We start from the raw sequence: 8,365 nt of genomic DNA on the forward strand, positions 1-8,365 counted from the left end.
TTTTGTGTTATTGCAACATATCAACATTCCCTGTGAGTTTAAGCTATTCGCTTTTCTATGTTATTTCAGGCATATGCTTTTGACAACTTGGATACACGTGGTGTCTTTTGATTTATATTAACGTCCTCCTCAGCAACACTTTAAAGTATCTGCTGAATATCATTAGCTGTTTTTGAATTTAAGAGATATATCTTTTTGCAACCTGGATTCACATAGTATACTTTAATTTAGTTCCAAGTCCCGCTTTAATACACCTTAAAAACTTAAGCCTAAAAACCTTCGTCGTTTCTGAGATATTGCAGGTACGTCATACTTGACAACCAGGATGGATATAATGTATTTTAGCTTAGTTCACATCCTTCTCAGCCTGCCCTGAAAGATCCAATTTGACATCATTAGCCGTTTCTGAAATATTGGAGATACATAATTTTCACAATTTGGAAACATATGTTGTCTTTTGGATTCAGTTCAACATCCTCCTCAACCTCTCACGAAATTTTTATTTTAATATCCTTAGCCTTTCCCAAGATACTGCAAAACCACTTTTTTGACGACCTCGGCGTGAGTAGGGTCTTTCAATTTAGTTCTTGACTTGACTTTATTTAATATACATAAACATACAGAAAAATATTAACCCCCAACAGAGAGCAGAGCTCGTAAAGTTGCGTGTGTAAACAATGGGACATCATAGGCAGCGCAATAGCGCTGCTTAAGTAAAGAACGATGTTGGCACAATGTGTTATTTTTTTTTCTTCATACCCGGGCACTTCGTATCGAAGGAGTTGTCGTAGAAACTTCGAAAAGGGCTCATTCGATTGGAAATTGGAGTGGCGTGTGCCCTTTCTAATAGTTGAAAGTGATTGGAGGGCAACTAGCCCCTGCCCCACGCCCATCATTCCCTCAAACACATCCAATCAAAATTTTGAGATAGCCATTTTGTTCAGCGTAGCTGATTTCAAAATAGAAATTATGTTTTTGAGAAGGACACTCCCCCACAGCCTTCAGGCCAAGGGTTGTAAGTTATGCCCTGGGGGCATATAAGGTTCTTATAGAAGTCGTTGTCGTAGAAACTTCAAAAAAGGCTCATTCGATTGGAAATTCAAAGGGCTAGTGCCCTTTGTAATAGTCGAAAGTGATTGGAGGGCAACTAGCCCCCCCCCCCAGCGTAGTTGATTTCCATATAGAAAATATGTTTTTAAGGAGGACACTCCCCCACAACCCTCGGGACAAGGGTTTTAAGTTATGCCCTGAGGGCATATATGAACGATGTTGGCACAATGTATTATTGATTATTTTTTTTTCCTTTAGAGCAGAGCACTTCGTATCGAAGACTTTGTCGTAGAAACTTCAAAAAGGGCTCATTCTATTGGAAATCGGAGTGGCGTTTGTTCTATTCAATAGTTGAAAGTGAATGAAAGGCGACTAAAACCCCTTCCACACCCACTGGTTCCCAAAACACATCCAATCAAAATTTTGAGACAGCCATTTTGTTCAGCGTGGTTAATTTCCACATAGACAATATGTTTTTGAGGAGGACACTTCCCCACAGCCTTCAGGGCAAGGGTTGCAAGTTATGCCCTGGGGGCATATAAGGTTCTTATAGAAGTCATTGGCGTAGAAACTTCAAAAAAGGCTCATTCGATTGGAAATTCAAAGGGCTAGTGCCCATTATAATAGTCGAAAGTGATTGGAGGGCAACTAGGCCCCCCCAGGCCCATCATTCCCCCAAACACATCCAATCAAAATTTTGGGATAGCCATTTTGTTCAGCGTAGTTGATTTAGAGATAGAAACATATATTTTTGAGGAGTACACTCCCCCACAACCCTCGGGGCAAGGGTTTTAAGTTATGCCCTGAGGGAATATAAGAACGATGTTGGCACAATGTATAATTTATTATTTTTTTCCTTTAGAGCAGGGCACTTCGTATCGAAGAAGTTGTCGTGGAAACGTAGAAAAGGGCTCATTCAATTGGAAATTGGAGTGGCTTGTGCCCTTTTTAATAGTCGAAAGTGATTGGAAGGCAACTAACACCCCTTCCACGCCCACCATTTCCCCAAACACATCCAATCAAAATTGTGAGATAACCATTTTGTTCAGCGTAGTTGATTTCCAGATAGAAATTATGTTTTTGAGGAGGACACCCCCCCACAGCCCTCAGGGCAAGGATTGTAATTTATGCCCTGGGGGCATATAAGGTTTTATAGAAGGCGCTGTCGTAGAAACCTTATAAAAGGCTCATTCGATTGGAAATTCAAAGGGCCAGTGCCTTTTAATAATTTCGGTTTGATTTTGGCCGCCGGTATCAGTGCCCACAGCCATTGTCACTGCTACTGGTGAAAGCGTAAGTTAAAGCTGGCTATTGGAAGCCATGGTCATGCCTCGAGTAGCTAATATTCACTGGATTGTTTTCGTAATGTGCTGGTGATTAATACACAGACTAGTTCGAATAATTCGATGGATTTTTGTGCTATCGTCTGCTGCACTTTATTGGCTATAATGTAGTTTGACTTTTATCACTTTTCACTGCGGGCTAAGCGACACATCTGCTTTTTTTCCAAATCTTGCAGTAACAGAGGTCTTCACTCCTTCAAAGCTAAAATGAGACTCCACTGTCTAATATTTTATTCAAAAAAGACTGTTCAATTATCAGGAAGTTTGAGATGTTTTTTACTGGTTCATATTGAATAGCAAGCCTCTTGCAAACAATCTTAATAGTAATTGAATACACAGCTTTCGTGTCGCCTCTCTTCGGTGCCTTTTCTGCCTGAATTATCATCCACTCAAGCAAGTTTTGTAGGTATTTCCTGGCGGTCTTATCTACCACCACATCTGTGGCTCTTTTTTTTGTGTTGGACTTTGATGGCGATCGGAGACTTGCCCTTGACTAAGTGATGTTTTTAACTTTTTCTTATTCTCTATTAGATAACCAGGTTAGATATAAGTTTGGTTAGACAACTACTGATCCTTAGTGGTCTTGCGGTATCCAAAGGTAACTACCTTGTTGTTGTGGATGCACAGCTTCATGTTTTTCCAGATTTGTACACCATCACGATTACATAGTAAAGACAGGGCTTCCCATCAATTTTCTATCTCAAACTTAAAGATTTTTTTGGATTCCCTAACCCACAATTTCTCCGAGTCAATAACTCCGAGTCCATGACTGAGCTTTATGGGGCCTTTTTGGTGTTTTGTCTCTATTCAATTTAAGAAAATTTTGCTGCTGCTATTAGATTGCGATCTCAGCTCACATCTCCTCTTGATATCCTTATAGCAAGTAATTGAAACAGTAGGCTGCACGAAAAGTGTGCTTCAATACCGTTTTCTAGGGCTATAATGAGAGAAAGGTTGAGATGGCTAGGATAGGTTTCACGGATTAAGGATTACAGATTGCCAAAGATTTTCATTTTCGGCCAACCGTCAAGGGCTAAACAGAAAGCAGCTCGTCCACGGTTTGAGCGGGAGGATGTCATAAAAAAAATTACAGAAAATGGAAACTTCATGGGAAGGTTTAAAGAGTCTTAAATAGATTTGGATAGAGGAGGAGCTCGCGTAGCTGTGTTAGCCTCAGGTGGCTAGGTGCTGCGGTGAGTTGGTGTTAGTAGTAGTAATAGTAGTCATAGCAAATAAGCAGGCTTATCCTACACTTTTGGCTCCATAAACAGATATCAAAGTGATATTATGTGAGACCATTGAGAGATGTCCAAGAATGTTTATGCACTTCATAACTGGAAAAGAAGGTATCTCTTATTTTTGGTTTTTGGGGAGTACAAAGTCGATCAGTTGTTTTCAAATTTTGCAAACTTGTAAAATAGAAAAACAAATTAAGAACAAACAAAAATTTTACATTCAAGAATGTCAGCAAAATTGGAGGTCACGATGTCTTCAGCCCTGTAAAAAAAGATACTTAAATTTTCAATATATATGAATAAAATCCAAATCTTCACTTCTCCAAATTTTATATTGGAAATATTACCACAACAAACTGCACTTTATTTCACTGCTGATCAAACACTTTGACTGGATATTAGAACATTACCTGGATTTAAAATGCAATCTATCAATTTATTTCTTCCGCAGAAAAACCGATTAGATTTGCTGATATTTTTGTAATTAACCAATCATTAAACCATATCTATTAAAAAATCATCACAAATGAATGTAAAAAAAATCCTCATAGAAAAGAAAAGAACAAATATTAAGACCTAAGATTACGAGAAACAAAGTTACATAAAAATTAAATCTTGAAACAAGCAGAATTACTATGAATAAAGCAGTGAAACCTAAAAGAAACAGAAATTAAAAAAGATAACACAAGGAAAACAGATTCCGATATGGATGAATAAATGAATCCTGAAAAGAAACAAAGTTTAAAACGAGTAATCACATAATTGAAAAAAAAATGATGAAGCGTTATGGGGGACACTATTATTTTTGTGGGAACTATTATAGGATATGGCAAATCCAGTTTCTTCGCTACTAACAAAGGACATAAATTACGTAGCCTATTCTCACCCAGGCACGTCTCTCTATTTATTATTGATTTTGCAAGATTTTTCTAGAGTAGGTGAATGATACTTTGAATGAATGAATGATATTTTATCAACAAACAAATTCCTACAACATCAAACTGCCGAACTTGTTGCTTTCTGTCAGCTAGCCTACATTGTATATATATCTAAAAAAAAAACATAAGTACATTATAAGAGCATACAGCAATGAACCCAACTGGTCTTTCAAATGAAAATGAAACAAACAAACTAAGACATTAACAATACACATGACACATTAACATGATACATTACAATTTTCATTTATTTATAATTTAAACGAACGCTGGCACAAAGCTCTTTCTGTAATTCTCAGTTCTTGCATTAATAGAATTTAGAACCGGAATTTTCTGTGCTTTTGATCGAGGTAAACGGGGCTTTAGAGGTCAATAAGGGGCTGGGAGTATACATTTAAAGCGTGGGTTACGACGCAGATTATTTCCGAAATTAGTGCAAAGAGTAACAAGTCGCGCTGCCAAGGTAGGAAGGTGGAGTTCCTTGAGGAGGAGAATATAAGGTATTTTGCCCTGACAGTAAATAATTCTCAGGGCTCTTTTCTGGATAATTTCTATCCTATCGGACTTATCCACCGTAAGGCCAAAATGCCACATCAGGCAAGCATACTCAAGCAGTGGACAGATAAAAGATATGTAAAGTCAGAAAATATTTGAAGATGGGGATGAAAATTTAGCAAATAGCTTAAGGAGAGACAGATGCACTAGCTTGTTTAACAGTAGAGGAAATGTAGGTCTCCCTTTCCAAATCGCTAGTCAGTGTGACGCCTAAGAGTTTAGTTTTTGTTGTGATTACTTCATTAGGTATTGGCATTGTAAACAATGGCTTTGATTTAAGAAAACTAAGGGTCATAATATTAGATTTATTGGAATTCACTTTTACTTTTGACTGGGCTGCTTCACATGCACCGTCTTCGAGAACTTACATTGCTCTACTCTTAATATTGCTTCTACACTTTTCGAGCAATGACATGTCATCCAAAAACTTCCATTGATCGGCTGATTCATTAGCAGGATTGTTAATCATTACCAAAAATAGTAAGGGACCTAAAAGGTTTTAATAGGGGATTTTAATGCCCATAGTAAAGTCTGGTGTAATTGTGATTTTATTGATGCTTCAGGTAAAAGCCTTGAAGATATGTTACTGGAAAATAATATATGCTTAATTACACCAAAAGGGCTTCCAACCCGAAAAAATCCTATCACAGGAGTTTCCACCACTATAGACTTGACTTTCACTAGCCCAGATCTAGTGGCATCAGCAACTGTGTCAACCTTAGTAAATACATCTTTGTTTAGTGACCATGCCCCAATTTTATTAAATGTTTGTGATGGTTGGTTTGAGATTTCTGATAAATTTGAGACAAACAAGATTACTAAGTTTCAAATCAAGAAGGCAGATTGGAGAAAGTTTAAAGAACTTCTTGAACAAAAAGACATTTTGGCTGTAGTAGAAAGGGAGCAACATGTTGATGACAAAGTGAAGGTTTTCCAGGACAGCATAATTGAAGCAGCAACAAAAGCTGTTCCACTGACAAAAGTTCCACGGACAAAGGAATTCATGTATATGGTGGAACAAAGATTGCGATGCAGCTAAAAAGAAATATCTAAGAAGAAAAAATGAGTATGAACAAGCAACAACAATATAAAAATATATTGAGGTGAAAAGAGCTTATGCAGCATTTAAGAGAGCGATTTCACAAGCCAAGAAAAAGAGCTGGGAAGAGTTTATTAAAAATTTGGATTTCCGGAAACCAGTAAGTAAGGTCTATGTTTTCATCAAACAAATGCAAAACAAACCTTCACCCAGAAAATCCAACCCCCTGTAGTGTACAATAATCAGTTACTAGTTACAGATCAAGATAAGACGAATGCAAGTGCTAATTATCTAAATAAGACAATAAGAAATACTGATCCAAATGCTACAGAAGTGGCCAGAATGACAACTAAAGTTAAAAGAATGGCAAATCAGGATTTGCAGAGCCCTTATAATCAGCCATTTTCTAATGTTGAAATTGACAGTGTAATAAGAAATCTCCCTATTACCTCACCAGGGGAAGTATGATTTATCCACAGTTTGTTCAAGCTTTGCCAAAGCAGTGGATTATGGTGTTGCTTGCCATCATCAATTTTGCTTGGAATGATGGATATTTTCCAAGTGCATAGAAAAGGGGCCAAGAAATTATGATCCCAAAACCAGGAAAGGACAATTCAAAACTGGAAGACCAGCGGTTCATAACTTTGCTCCCAGTTTTAGCGGAAGTATATGAACGACTTGTTAAGTAAAGACTTAACTATGAAGTAGAAAAAAGGGGCGGCCTTAAAGATATACAATGCGGCTTCAGGAAAAACAAAAGTACCATAGAAATTTGCTTTTCTTTAAACAGGATGCTTTATATGCTCTCCAGAATAGACTTGTAATGATTACAGTTTTCCTTGACGTCAAGGGCGCGTTTGATAACATTGTATATAGACAAATATTGTCAGGAATAATTGAGGCTGGAATTAGAGGTAGAATGTTGCTGCTAAGTAAAAATTATCTTGAAGACCGAGCAGTGACAGTGAGAGTAGGAAATACAATGTCAACAGCCCTAGTAAGAGGAAGAAGGGGAGTACCTCAAGGGTCAGCCTTAGGACTGGATTTTTACAATATGGGAGAGTATAATATCCCTATTGGAGAAGGAGATTCATACGCGGGAATTTTCGCTGATGATAACACTTTGTGGGTTATGGCAAGGACATTGGAAGAGGGAATCAAAGCTATTTCAGAAGTATTAGTGCAAGTTGAAAACTTGGCGACTGATATTGATCTCAAATCTTCAACACATAAAACAAAAGCCATGTTAATAACTCGGAAGAAAATGAAAGTTACCCCAATAATTAGATTTTATGGCCAGCAGATTGAGTTTGTGAGTGAAACAAAGTTCCTGGGTGTGAATATAGAGAAAAATTTGAATTGGAAACCACATATTGAAATGACCAAGGCTGCTTGCGTTAAAAGGCTGAATCTTATGAAGATGCTTACAACTGTTAGCTGAGGGAAAAAACCCAGTTTTATGATGGAGTTTTATATAAAATATATTAGGTCTAAGATAGAATATGCTTCCGTGATTTATTCCTCAGGCAGTAACACAACCCTAGCAAGGTTGAATTCCGTACAGAATGCAGCTATACGCATTGCCTTTGCAGCTAGAAAGATTACCCCTATTGTCTTTTTAATGTCAGAGTCAGGACTTGAAAGCCTGGAAACCAGGAGAAAGGTAAATGTCCAAATATATCAAAAAATTGTGGACAGCAGATAATACAAACCCAGTTAGATCAAGAATAGTTAAACCAAGAAAAATTGTTACATCAAATAAGTTTAAAAAGAGAAACCAGGAAAATATCTTTGAAATGTCTTGTCATATCAGTGAACAGTTTGGAGTGACACTAAAAATGACAGATATGTTAAAAGTTCCAGAAATTGCATTACCTGCTCCTTGGGAGACAATTAAGCTACATTGCAATCTTAAGTTTGAAAAGAATGGATACCATAATTCCAGGATAAACTTTAAATTAATGATGGCAGAAAAATACACGGGATTCCTTGATATATATATACAAATGGATCTAAGAAAAGTAACCCAATTTCTGCAGTAGGAGCCGCCTTTGTCATTCCATTGATACAAGTGTCAAAGTCATTTAAACTGCATTCAGAGGCAACAATCTTCCAGGCTGAAGTAATAGCCATAAAAGAAGCAATTGTATTTGCTAAAGAAGATCTTAGCAACCAAAGAAACACTGTATTCTTGTCAGATTCAAA

At 37.2% G+C, this 8,365-nt stretch overlaps 1 pseudogene; it reads right to left on the reverse strand.

Annotated features, from left to right (window-relative positions):
- The window catches only part of LOC148951278 (uncharacterized), a 43,578-nt pseudogene extending 37,964 nt beyond the window's left edge, over nt 1-5,614 (reverse strand).
- Between the last annotated feature and the right edge of the window lie 2,751 nt (nt 5,615-8,365).

The sequence above is a fragment of the Artemia sp. Qi Xiang Cuo genome, chromosome 6 (assembly GCF_049724085.1).
Source record: "Artemia sp. Qi Xiang Cuo chromosome 6, ASM4972408v1, whole genome shotgun sequence".
Lineage (NCBI taxonomy): Eukaryota > Metazoa > Arthropoda > Branchiopoda > Anostraca > Artemiidae > Artemia > Artemia sp. Qi Xiang Cuo.